The 13,482-nt window shown below is 41.2% G+C and overlaps 1 long non-coding RNA gene across 1 annotated transcript; it reads left to right on the top strand.

The window, feature by feature from the left end:
• Positions 1 to 9,763: 9,763 nt before the first annotated feature.
• On the top strand, positions 9,764 to 10,800 carry LOC110941373. Its single transcript, XR_002594046.2, has 3 exons — positions 9,764 to 9,935; positions 10,056 to 10,164; positions 10,418 to 10,800. It is a non-coding gene; the product is annotated as an uncharacterized LOC110941373 (long non-coding RNA).
• Positions 10,801 to 13,482: the final 2,682 nt, after the last annotated feature.

A 13,482-nucleotide genomic window follows, 5' to 3' on the forward strand; every position in this document is an offset into this window, starting at 1 on the left:
GACGAGTGGGTCCCCGAAGTGCTAGAATTGAGTGAAATTAAGAGTGAGAGTGAAAGTACTCCTATAGAGAAACCCGCCCCTTTAGAACTCAAGGTCCTTCCATCCCACTTAGAGTATGCTTTCTTAGGTGAGGGTTCCGAGAATCCCGTCATTATTTCGTCTAAGTTAGAGGAGGGAGAGAAGGGTAGGTTATTAGAGGTGTTGAGAGTGAATAGGGAAGCCATTGCATGGCGTCTTTCGGATATCAAGGGCATAAGCCCCGCCTATTGTACCCACCGAATACTCATGGAAGATGACTATAAGCCGATGGTGCAACCTCAAAGGCGCCTTAATCCGAACATGCAAGAGGTTGTTAAGAAAGAGGTTCTTAAGTTGTTAGATGCCGGGGTAATTTACCCCATTTCCGATTCACCATGGGTTAGTCCGACCCAAGTCGTCCCAAAAAAGGGTGGGATGACGGTGATCATGAATGAAAAGAACGAGTTAATCCCTTCCCGTACCGTTACCGGTTGGCGTGTATGCATAGATTATCGAAAGTTGAACGACGCCACCCGGAAAGACCATTTCCCCTTACCATTCATTGACCAAATGTTGGAGCGTCTAGCGGGTCAACAATTCTATTGTTTTCTCGATGGATTTTCGGGTTATTTTCAGATCCCCATCGCCCCGGAGGATCAAGATAAAACGACATTCACATGCCCTTACGGCACTTATGCGTATCGCCGCATGCCTTTCGGGTTATGCAACGCTCTGGCAACTTTCCAAAGGTGCATGGTAGCCATATTCCAAGACATGCTTGAGACTTCCATGGAGGTTTTCATGGATGACTTCTCGGTTTATGGCACCACTTTCGACCAATGTCTTTCTAATCTTGATAGGATGCTTAAGAGGTGCATAGAGACAAATCTTATGTTGAATTGGGAGAAGTGTCACTTTATGGTGACGGAGGGGATAGTGTTAGGACACAAGGTGTCGAGAGAAGGCATAGAGGTGGATAGGGCCAAGATAGATACAATAAGTAGATTGCCTCCACCTACTAGTGTTAAGTCCGTTAGGAGCTTTTTGGGTCATGCGGGCTTTTATAGGTGTTTTATAAAGGATTTTTCCAAAATCACACGCCCGATGACTAGGCTTTTAGAGAAGGATGTACCTTTTGTCTTCGACGAGGAGTGCATCAAGGCGTTCGACTTCTTGAAAGAAAAACTTGTTAGTGCCCCGATACTTGTTTCGCCCAATTGGAGCTTACCTTTCGAGCTCATGTGTGACGCAAGCGATTATGCCGTAGGTGCGGTCCTAGGTCAAAGAGTCGATAAACACTTTCATCCGATCTACTACGCGAGCAAAACTCTAAACGATGCTCAAGAGAACTATACCACGACGGAAAAGGAACTCTTAGCCGTAGTGTTTGCGTTTGACAAGTTTCGCTCATATCTCGTGCTTTCTAAAACCACCGTGTTCACCGACCATTCCGCTTTGCGGTTTCTGTTTCAAAAGAAAGACGCAAAGCCGCGTCTTATTAGATGGATTCTTTTGCTCTCCGAGTTCGATATAGAAATTAAGGATAAAAAGGGAGCAGAAAACGTGGCCGCCGACCACTTGTCACGATTAGAGGATCCAAAGAGAGAGGAGGTTCGTGAGGATTCCATAGGAGATACCTTTCCCCACGAAACCATAGATTTTGTTAGTGCCGAGGTAGAGGGTTTGCCATGGTTTTCGGATTTGGCAAACTATTTGGCAACCGGAGATCTTGTGAGGGGTATGTCCTACCAACAAAAGAAAAAGCTTCTTAGGGAGGCTAGGAAGTATATTTGGGACGACCCTTACCTCTTTAGGATAGGTGGAGATAGAGTGCTTAGGAGATGCATTTCAAAGGAGGATGGTTTAGACATCCTTAGACATGTGCACGAGGGTTTAACGGGGGGCCATCACGGAGCGAATGTGACGGCACAAAAGGTTTTTGATAGTGAGTTTTATTGGCCAACGGTAGTTAAGGATGCCGTAGAGTTTGTTAGGACTTGTGACCGTTGCCAACGTACCGGCAACATCTCATCCAAGGATGAAATGCCTCAAAATCCCATCCAAGTCTTGGAAATCTTTGACGTATGGGGCATTGACTTCATGGGACCTTTCCCATCCTCTAGTGGGAATAGGTACATCCTCGTGGCCATTGACTACGTTTCGAAGTGGGTCGAAGCTCAACCTTTGCCCACCAATGATGCCCGAGTGGTGGTGAGATTCCTTAACAAGTTGTTTACGCGTTTCGGAGTCCCTAAAGCTATCATAAGTGACCGTGGCACGCATTTTTGCAATTCCGCCATGGAAAAGGCACTTGCACGCTACGTGGTCACTCATCGTCTTTCTACCGCGTACCACCCGCAAACTAGTGGCCAAGTAGAGAATGCTAACCGAGGGGTGAAGAGAATCTTAGAGAAAACGATACGAAAAAGTAGAAAGGATTGGTCGGAAAAGCTCGACGACGCTTTGTGGGCATTCCGTACCGCCTATAAGACACCATTAGGCACAACACCCTTTATGATCGTGTATGGCAAAGCTTGCCATCTTCCGGTAGAATTAGAGCATAGGGCGTTGTGGGCATTAAAAACCGTAAACCTTGACCTTACCGAAGCCGCAAGGAGGAGATTCTTCCAGATTCATGAGTTGGAAGCATTGAGGGATGCCGCTTATGAAAGATCATGGAGTATCAAGGAGAAAACTAAGGCATTGCATGATAGGCGGTTGAGAGGTTTGAAAGATTTTAAGGTAGGTGATAAAGTACTTTTGTTCAACTCACGGTTGAAATTGATAGCAGGAAAATTGAAATCGAGGTGGAGTGGCCCGTATGTGGTGAAAGAAGTGTTTCCATACGGCACGGTTGAGCTATACGATGAGGTCGACAAAGGTGTGTGGAAGGTAAACGGCCATAGACTGAAACATTACTTGGGAGGTCCTATTGATACTACTGAAGAGGAAGAAATTCCTCTAGAGGACCCACCTACCTTTGCCGAACAGTGAGCGCGAAAAGCTTCGCGTGTAGAGTATGTACCGTTTGTAAATTTCTTAATTTTTCGTGTTTTTCATAGTTTTTCGTAGTTTTTCGGTTTGTGTTTTGTGTCGTTGAGAATTTTGCAGGTTTCATCATCGCTACGGAACGGAGAAAGCACGAGAAAAGAGGTCCCAGGTAAGTGTTTTAAACACTTAGAAAAATTTTGAGGTTTTTGGTTGGGTTGGGAAAGAGTTTGAAATTTTTCTAAGGCATGAACAAGGATTTACCACAAAACATTCTGTCAAAAACAGACCCTCGCGCGACGCCTAGCTCCTTCGCGTCACGCGAGGGGTTAAGGGTTCAAAACATTTGTTTTCTATACCGCCGCGCTACGCGAGGCCTGGGTGACCCCCTGTCGCGTCACGCGACGCCCCCCTGGCCCTTTTAAAATCAGTTTAAAGTTGAACCTGTTCGCTGAAACCCATCCTTTCCCCTTTCCAAACCCTAAAACGCGAATTTCACCATTTTCACCATATCTCACTCGTTTTTACACCAAATCGCTCCATTTTTCTTCCAAAATCACCACAATCACGTTCCCCACAATCTTAGCCATCTTTTTCACCCGATTTCTCACCCCATTTTCGCGATTTTGGGCAAGTTCGTGTGCAAAAAAGTTCAAGACCTCATTTTTCTTGTTCAATCCGATTCCAAGGTATGTGTCTTGTAATTTCTCACTAGTAGGTAGCTTTATTGCCTTGTTTTAGTGTCGGGTCAGTCTTGTCTTGGTGTTAGGGTTTGTGTAGGGTCTTAAAGTTAGAATTTTTGCTCCTCTTTGTCATGTTAGTGGTATGTGGGTGGTAAGGTTTGGATGTTACTTACAAATCGGGTCTGCGGATGGTTCGGGTTGGTTTGCTTGAGGTTGTTTGGCACGTATGGGGTATGTTTGGACCACTACACATCATGTTTAAGCTTTGCGGGTTTGTTTGGGTGTAACTATGGATTTTTGCTAAAAAAAATAAGTTGTTGAACTGATTTTTGCAAACGAATTTAGTTTCCTTAACCGATTTTGTTGCTTCAAATGTTATGTTAAGGTTTAAAATGTCCAACTCTCACGTGTTTTCGCCTCAAGTGTGGGGATATTTTGGCACTTATGCTTAATTGAGGACAATTAAAGTGCCGGGAGGAGATAGTGTACATTGAGTCGTAGTTCGTTCGAGTCGTGAGTCTAGAAGTGTTTTTAGGATAGTAGTTTGAGTCTAGTGTCGGGTTTACTTATATGCATGTACAAGTTCACAACTTTTTGCCCGTACTCAATCTCCATTCGGGCGGAAGGATGTGTAATTTACGCCTTTGTAAACGGTAACCCATTTTTTCGAAATTAGCCGCGAACGAAATGCTATACGGCTAGTTCTTTATTGTTTTTCTTTTTCTTTAAAAAAAATATAAAAACACAAAAAAAAAAATTAAAAAAAAATTTAAAAATACCAAAAATAGCTTGTGGTACTAATAATCTGCATTGTTTTCTTGTCAAATATGTCTTGTTTTGCAGATCATGGCAGGTGCAGGGTCCTCGTCCAACCCAAGGAAGAGAAGAATCAAGTATCGTGGGAACGATAGGAGAGTGTACGCCAAGATTGACAAGTTGAGTGATCATCCGATGTTAGACTTTGATGAAGATACTGAAGAAAGGGTTAAGATGAAAAAGTATGTGGTAACCCAAACTTTGGAACATCGGATCATAGATTGGGAATGGTTGGAGAGTATGGGGGCGAGTGAGCGGGTCAATGAGTTGCTAGGGCCACGGTTGCGGATGGCTATGGATGCGTGTGATACCACGCAATATACCGAGCTTACTATAGAGTTCCATTGTACCTTCCGTCACAAGGACGGTGCATTTTCTGAAGCTAATGCGGTATCATTTTCATTGGGGAGGAATTTGTACGAGATGACTATACCCCAATTTGGGGTGGCACTGGGTTTGTATTCGTCGGAAGAGGTAGCGACGGAAGAGTTCGTGAATGGGCTTCGGGGTGTGTTTAACTATAATAGGCCGAAGAGTTTGGGCCCGACAGAGTTGGGTGAATTTTGGGATTCGATCTCGACACAGTCGTTCTCGCACACGAACCTTATCTCATCGGTTCGTGACCCGATTTACAGGTATATTTTAAAGATGTTAGCGACGACTGTGGTGGCGAGAAAGTCGGGGGAGAACAAGGCAAATTGGCTAGATATCTTCGCCTTGATGTGTATGGTGGAGAAGCGAAACTGGAATTTGGCTAGTTTCTTCGCGTGGTCATTCAATAGGCCTCGTCGGGGAGGTAAAAGGGCTGCTTTGGATATGGGCCCTTACATCACTAGGTTGGCAAGGAACATTCGGGCCCTCACAAAGTACAAACTTACTGAGATGAATGTGGGTATGCCTACAGTTCGTTGGGGTGTTTTGGACCTTCAGTTGGCGGGTATTCTTACCCAATCTGATCCACCAGAGTGGAACCATGAGGTTGGAGCTCCCCCACAGAGACAGCCGGTACCTCGAGAGAGGCGTGCGGTCCCTCCACCACGGCCGGTTAGACCGCCGAGACCCAACCCGTTCACTCCCGAGGCTGCTTTTGACTACACACAGGAGAGGTTGGATCAGATGGACAGTAGGATGCGGGTCGACCAGCAGTGGGTGATGCAGAGCCACCACAGGCAGGATGATATGCTCCGATATATGATGTCAGGTATGGCACTTAATGCACCGGTACCACAGCCTTTTGCCGGACTATTACCTCCACCAGTTTATGGAGGCGACCAGCAGGCCCCGTATGTGTATGGTCAGTATCCGGGGTATGACCAGTGGGGAGGTCAGAGTGGGTATGCCTACAGTGGTCAGTTCGGTTGGCAGCAGGCCGGTGGTTCAGGTACTCAGCAGATGGAGGAGGATTCTGGGGATGATGAGGAGTGATGGAGCAGATGGACTGAAGCAGCATATATCCTTTGATATCTTTATTTTTGTTTATGCTGTTTTGGTAGATTCGATATGGTTGTACTAGCAGACATATTTTTATTTTCTGTTTGAACTTGGGATGTTGGTACGTTGAACGTTTGTAGTAGTTGGTTTGGTATGTTATGTTGGTTTTAGGTTGATGATTTGGAGCCGCTTTCCGTTCGTGTGTGAGGGAGTTTGGTACTGTTTGCAGAGCACGTTCGGTATTGGAGGGCTATGTGGAAACGACTGGCACTTTGACAGTCTCACATATTGAGTTAAGTCGTTTTCCTTCTTTTTGTTGTTGTTGTATTTTTATTTCGTCGTCGAGTCTAGTTCGTTAGTTCGTTATTTAGTTTTATTTTTTTAGGTAGTTGTTGAGTCGTATTTTCGTTCTTGCATTAGGGACAATGCAATCTCTAAGTGTGGGGATGGGAATACATGTAAATAATCGAGTCATAATGAAAAAAAAATGAAAAAAAATATAGATTTGATTTCAAACTCTCTTTATCTTGGTATAAAACGGTTAGGAATTGGTCAAATGATCGTTCTTTTAGTCCTATAAGCTTGAGTTGGGAGTAGGTGGACTGTTGATTCTAGTGTGAGACCCTAGTGACCGCACTTAAATTAAATTCACATGATAAGGGTTTGGGATTGGATTCGGGTTTAGAGTGGATAAAGTATATTCGCAATCGCAGCTAACGCAAGCTTTGGTTTTAATTAATTGTACCTATATTTTTGACCCGAGTAATTGTTCGTTTCTGATTCCGTTGCATAATTCTTTTTCGAGGACGAAAAAAGAGTAAGTGTGGGGATGTTTGATGTACTGAAAAGTACATATGTTTATAGTGTATATTTTGGTCAGTTTTCAGTCATTTTGGGTCTGTTTTAGGTTAGAACTATGATACTGCTGACGTTAAGCTTTGATTTCAGGTCCCGTAGCTTAAAGTGTTGAAAAACGAGTAAAAACGAGCAGTTCGGAAGAAAAACGGGATTCGTACGCGCGTCGGAGAAGCTGGAATTCGGAAAATAATAAAAAAATCAAGAAATTGAGTTTGGAGGCGCCGCGTGACGCCTAGCCACCCTCGCGCCACGCGAGGGTCCTTATTTGACTGATTTTGACTTCTGGGTTTAGGGTTTGACTTGATATTACCAAGAAACTTAATTGAAAACCCTAGTTACGAACCAAGAAACCCGAGGACGAATTTCAGAGGAGATTTTGAGCTTTTCGGAGTATTTTGGCTAACGGGAATCATCTGGTTGAAGCTTGGATCGTGAGAGTGAAGTTCTTTCGGGTTTTATCTCCCGGTGTTCCTTATTTTCGCGTTTTCGATACTTTACGATGAATTCTTGTTTTGAACTTGTTTTGTTTGATTTGAACAACATGTTTCTTGGCTAAACTTAGATACTACCTAGATTTGATGAAGGTTTAATTTATGTTTGGATCTTTTAACGGTTTTATTGAATTGATTATGGATTTACTTTGAAAGTAAAGTATTCTAGATTTTCTGATTTGGTGCGTGTGCGTATTTACTTTTGATTGTGGATTATTTGCTGTTTCACATAGATCTTAGTGACGGTCTTTATCACATAATAGATCTGTGCTGATTATTTGCATCCTTGCGGGTTCGGGTGATCTTTGGGTAAATCGGCCGATAGCCTTAGAAACAGTAACTAAAATATAATTAGAAGTAAATATTCTGCTTAACTTGTCGCTGAGAGGCTCGAGTTAGTTATTAGGTCGCGGTGCAGTATATAGCTAAATTAGATTTTGAGAGAAGTCGAAGTTAGTTCCCTAATTGCAGTTGTGTCTAGTAAACCAAGTCAGAACCTAGAATTGCCTTAGATTATCGCGCTGAGAGGTAGATAGTCGTATTAGGGCACTTTTAGAGTCGTTAGAGGACTGAGAGGAAATCTAACAGTCGGTAATCATAACAGCCTTGTAGGGTTACCTAGGTTTCTTCCTGAGAAGGGTCGGGAAGTCTTAGCATTGAAATACCTTAAGGTTTAGTACTTTACGATCCCGGCTCCATACAACAATAAAACCGTTAGAAGTCCATTCGTAGTTAAACTGGATTCAAGTCTAAGTAGCCCTTAATCTCATCTGAAACAAAACCTTAGCTTTCGTTCGTATTTTAATTTAATTTCAATTTAATCACAATTTTAGGATTTTAGTAAACCCCCCCCCCCCCAAACACATCATCTGTTTAGTCGTGTCAGTGTTTAGTCTAAGTTTAGTCGTTAACGTAATTCATTGGAGTCCTTGTGGGTTCGACATCCGGACTTACTTTTCTGTGCTAGAGTCGACCGGTACACTTGCCGGTGAGTAGTTTAGTCAAGTTAAAGAGTCTAGATTTTTATTACTTGAGTCTTAATTTAGGGTAATTTTAGTTTAATTAGTTGAACTACTTTTTCCACATCAATAACTCAAGGGGGAGCTTATGTTAAGGGGGAGTTTGTCAACACACTTCCTACATGATACGGGGAGTTTGTTGATACACTTTCTTCTTTCAAGACGTGAAGACATTGAAGATCCTCCGACAAAGAAGACATGAAAGGCGAATCTCGCGAGTAGCGTCCAAGGGGGAGTTTGTTGATACATATTATGTGGTCGCGACTCGACTCGGTTCGACTTGGCTCGGTTCGACTCGGTTAGGTTCGGCTCAAGCCCGACGTCACGACATTCCTCCGTCGTGCGCCCCAGAGTTCGACACGCGAAGCACAGAGAGCCGAGAACGCTTTCCGCTTGACACATCATCATGATGATGTCATGATGATGTCAAGACTTTGACTAACTTCACATATTTGAAACAAGTTGAAATTCATGTACGTGCATGAATATGTGAAACTTTACTTGGGCCAATCAGAATGCAGCATGGACTTCATCAGATGGGCCAAAGCCCAAAGCTCGACGAAACATAAATGGAAGTCGAATGTTTCGTCGACATGATCTCCATTTCGTCAACCTTGGATGCATTTCGTCAACGTTATTGTGTTTCGCCAAGTTCTGATTCGCCAAGATCTGATTCGTAGTGTCTGTGCTATATATAGTCTCATATCAGACAGAACTAAAAAAGAGAGAACACATAGGAGCACATTGTTGAGAACACACACACACGAGAGTTTGAGAGAGTTTGCAAAACACATTTGTAAACATTGAGCTTGTAACCGAACCTTTCATACGTATTAACACAGAGGTGTTAATCGGTGAATATTGTATGTCGTGTATTTGCGTGTTCTATCTCGGTTTGCCTTTCCGGTTGGATTCCGCACAATCGGGTTGGTTTGTACACAAGGATTAGGCGACTAGATCCTCCTAGCCGGACCTACAATTATACACAATGATACTACAATAAATATTATATGAATAAGAAAACTACTAAAAACGAGTATAGCAATGCGATGTGTCGCTTCCGCGGCATCGTGCGGGCATCCTCGTAGTTTTAAATTATTTCAATTATATTGCGTGTTAGGTCATGGGGTGTACTGTAACATTTAGATTGTTAACAATGACATGGCATGTTAACTAACATTGCAAGCCACTCCCTCCTTGTGTTAAATGACATTAAATGGGGTATGTGTTAAGATGTTAACCCAATGTTAAGAGATTGAATTAATTATTCTTTTTTTTTTAGACAAAAAACCACTAAAAGATAGAGTTAGACGAAGTTAATGGGATTAAACCATTTTCTTAGAGTGTGGCAAAATGAAATGGAGAAAAAAGATTGAAGGTTAAAGCATACCCAAAGATATTAGATAAGTCTATATTCGTCCATGGCTTTACATATGTGTTAAATAGGTCTACTTGCTTCCATTAATTTCTATTATGTTACAGCTGTAATGTTCACATTTTTTTTAGTTGAGAATTAAAATTCAGATTAGGGTTTCCCTAGTGTCGTCAACTATATATACGGAGCCGCCCCCTGCTCTATTAGTACAGTAATTTCAGGGTAAGATGATCGAGATATGTGATTCATTGTTTATGTAAGTTGTCCGCCTTTTTGTTCTTTTATTATACATCCATTGTTTTTGAAAGCCGCTGATTCGTGGATTTTCTGGTTTGAACGTGTTCTGATCACTTTTTATGTATTAATTGTGTGTTAGCCATCAGTCCGCTCACTGTATACATCGATCTCTCTTCGGTCTATTTGGATCGGATCTTAACATGTTGGTTCGTCATAGGAATTTCCAGATCGTTGCCCAAAGGCGCAAGGTGATAATCTGAATCTCATAATCTTGTGGGACGGAGGATTTTTTTCATGCGTATTAAAATTTTGTTAAAAGCTTTCAACGGTTTCGGAAACCTAGGTGTTTACAGTTGTAGGCTGGTTAAAATCACTATATCTTCATTGTGATTTGGAAATTACTTTGTTTGTAGGAGTAGTTGGCGATTTTATTTCTAGGTTAAAAAGTTGATTTTATGGGAGATTTGATTTAATTTGCTGTTGATTTGTTTGTACGTGCAGTTGGCGACTGCGATTGCGTGCCTATAAGGACTGGTGATCCGAATACACCTTAGGTAGATTATTACCTTTCCACACAGCTGAAAGCATATCGGTGGTGGATTTACCGGATTATGTGGAAATCGATTGGCGATGATGTAAGGTTGAGGCAATGGTTCGGTTTGAAGGTGGGGGCAGCATGGACATTTTCATTTTCTAATTTTAGAAAGTTGGATATATCAAGCGAAACCATCCCATTTCTTATTGCGGAAACACCAGCATCAGCAACAACACCAGTGAAACCATGGTCTTGTGGGCGCGTATTTAAACAGATAAAGACTGATTAGATGCAGATGACTGTGCTTGTGAAAGATCTTCCTGGATAGATATATAATTTGTGTTTATAACCGCAATATCCATGTGTGTGTGTGCGCGTGTCTGTATAAAGGTATATATAATGTTATAAATATGTATACATGTGCATATGTACATGCACGTACACACATGCTAATTTAAGATGGAAAGGGTACTCTTTGCTTATTACCTGCTGGGGGAGACAAAGCAAGGCATGAGATTGTTTCACATAAAAGGTGTTTAAATCTGATCATTATGATCTGCGGAGCATACATGCCATCCAAGCACTGTGTTTGTTTCGGATGTCAAATATGCAGGTTTGCGGGCCATAGATGCTGAGCGTGTACTGATTTCTATGCGATCGCACCAATATCTATACAATCCATGTTGGATAATGTTGACTGAAGATGATGAGTTGGCAGCCTTGACTGAATCGTTGAGCTGGCTGCAGTGGAAAAACTTCAATAAAATATGCAGAATTGATTATTGAAGAGCCGTTGCTTTCTGTTCTTGGAAAAGTGGAAGACTAAGGGGCTGTTTGGTAGCCTCTGAATGGTCATTAAGAGGCTACCTCTTAATGGAAACATTAAGAATTTTACCAATGAGAAGGTAGAAGAATGTGACATGTGATGATTTACCATTCAGAGGTTACCTCTTAACCATTCAGACTTGAGGTTACCTCTTATTCATTCAGAGGTTTTAAACAATTAAGAGGTACCATCTGAATGGTCATTAAGAGGCTAACAAACAGCCCCTAAGTTAATAGCCGTTTGTTTTCTTTATTATAAATAACATATAACATATGCAGTAGGTTGTTTTCTTCATTTACTAGTCGAAATTTCTCTTTTATTATTTGTAAAGGAGTGGTGTAAGCATTCCATTTCAAGCATTCAATAAAGCTTTAAACTTTCCACTGCAACTATATTGTTTCCTTCTACTGTTCCTATTCGATTTTTGTTCTTTCTTGATTGATACCCAACATTTGGTATCCAAAGCTTATGCCCAAAATACTCAGATTTGGAACCATGTCTGTAGCTCCAACCCCCGTTCATACACTTCATCGAGTGGCTTGTTTCTCCTCAGAGGCATTTTAAGACAGTAATTCGGCTCTGATACCAACTGACGTTGCGAGTCATACGATAATGAAGAACAAATCGCGTTGATTCTACGAATACCTGTGATGATCTTTTCCAAACCCCCAAAATTCAACCTAAAGGGCAGAGAATTTAAAGTGAAAAGTGATTAATCTCAAAATTGATTTGTGATCACTAGAATTACAAGAGCAAGAAATAAATAAAGACTGAAATTCAAAATGGGCCACAAAAAGGCCATAGGCCAAACACAAGCCCAAAAACAAAATACATAAAAAACCCAAAAAAACATAAAAGTGTCCATAACTCCCATTAGAATGCGTTTTTTTTGGGGTGAAACTTGGACAAGCCCCATCTGGTCCTTGCCACGACGTGCTCCACGTTTCAAGCTTTGATTTGACTGGTCGAATGCCTAAAACGGAGACCCGTAGCCAAAGTTATGCTCGTTTTCGTAAATCACCATTGGAAGCTCGATCACGAGCCTCCAGAAATGTCACGGCTCGATCCTCTACACTTGGGCCTGCATCAAGCAGAGGCAGCTATGCGTGGCAGGTAAGAATTTAGCAAAATCTTATTCTATCTTGATGAATATCGGATGATATTTTGAATTCTACTGTTTTATATAAATTTTCAATCGAGCACATATCCAGATGGATCACTTCTCAATTAACCTGTTTCATACATGGTAAGTAGGCTTAGGCTGAACCATTTGAAACATATAGATTTGGTATTCACACTTAGACGTTTTTACGTATAGATTTGGTCTTCATAATTGGATGTTTTTAGATACAGATTTAGTCTTCATTGATGTCGTTGCGGATGAGCTCAAAGAAGACTCTCCAGCAAATAATTATGGTATGTATAATTAATTATTATTTGTTGGTCAATTAATTATTAAATCTGTAATGTCTTGAAGTCTTTGATTCGACTTCTAGCTCCCAAAGAGTTACTTTACGTTGTAAAAAAGGATGGTAATTTTGACCCATTTACTTGCAAACAAGTCGATTGCGGCTCAGTTTTTATCTAAAACGGCTCAAATGAGTCAAAGAATACAGTTTGAATAAAAGTAGTATGAGCAAGATGGACCGAAGTCATATGGATAGGTAAAATAGAGGATTTCCAATCCTATCAGGAAAATGAGGGAAACGGATACTCAATTTGAAGTGAGTAAAGCTTGTATACACAATGGTCGATAAGGTTATTTTTAGAATATTGTCATTTTTAAAATATATTAGCTCTGTAAGTATATATATGTAAACTTTCTTTTTTTTCCAAATGGATGAAACATGCTTGCGGGTAAACCCGATCTTTGGCCCAAACTAAAAAATCCGTTCTTGTACCCTAGGGTTCAAGCAAGCTAATAGCTTATCAGTTACATGGTGGACTAGCTTTAATTTCCGCTCCATATTAATTTTGTTAACAATCAGTTACGTGCAAGTATAATTAATTTTTGATTGCAGATTTAATTTGTTCTAGGCTTTCAAAGTAATTTTTTGCTTCTTAATATGAACAAATATTGGAAATGCCTTTATAAAATAAACTAAAGGAAAATTGGTATTTAATAAACCAACCTTTGCCCAGTTGGTAAATAATAATTCAACCTACAGAATTGGTATATAATAATCCTACCTATCAATATGTTGG

The sequence above is a fragment of the Helianthus annuus genome, chromosome 5 (assembly GCF_002127325.2).
Source record: "Helianthus annuus cultivar XRQ/B chromosome 5, HanXRQr2.0-SUNRISE, whole genome shotgun sequence".
In the NCBI taxonomy this organism is placed as follows: domain Eukaryota; kingdom Viridiplantae; phylum Streptophyta; class Magnoliopsida; order Asterales; family Asteraceae; genus Helianthus; species Helianthus annuus.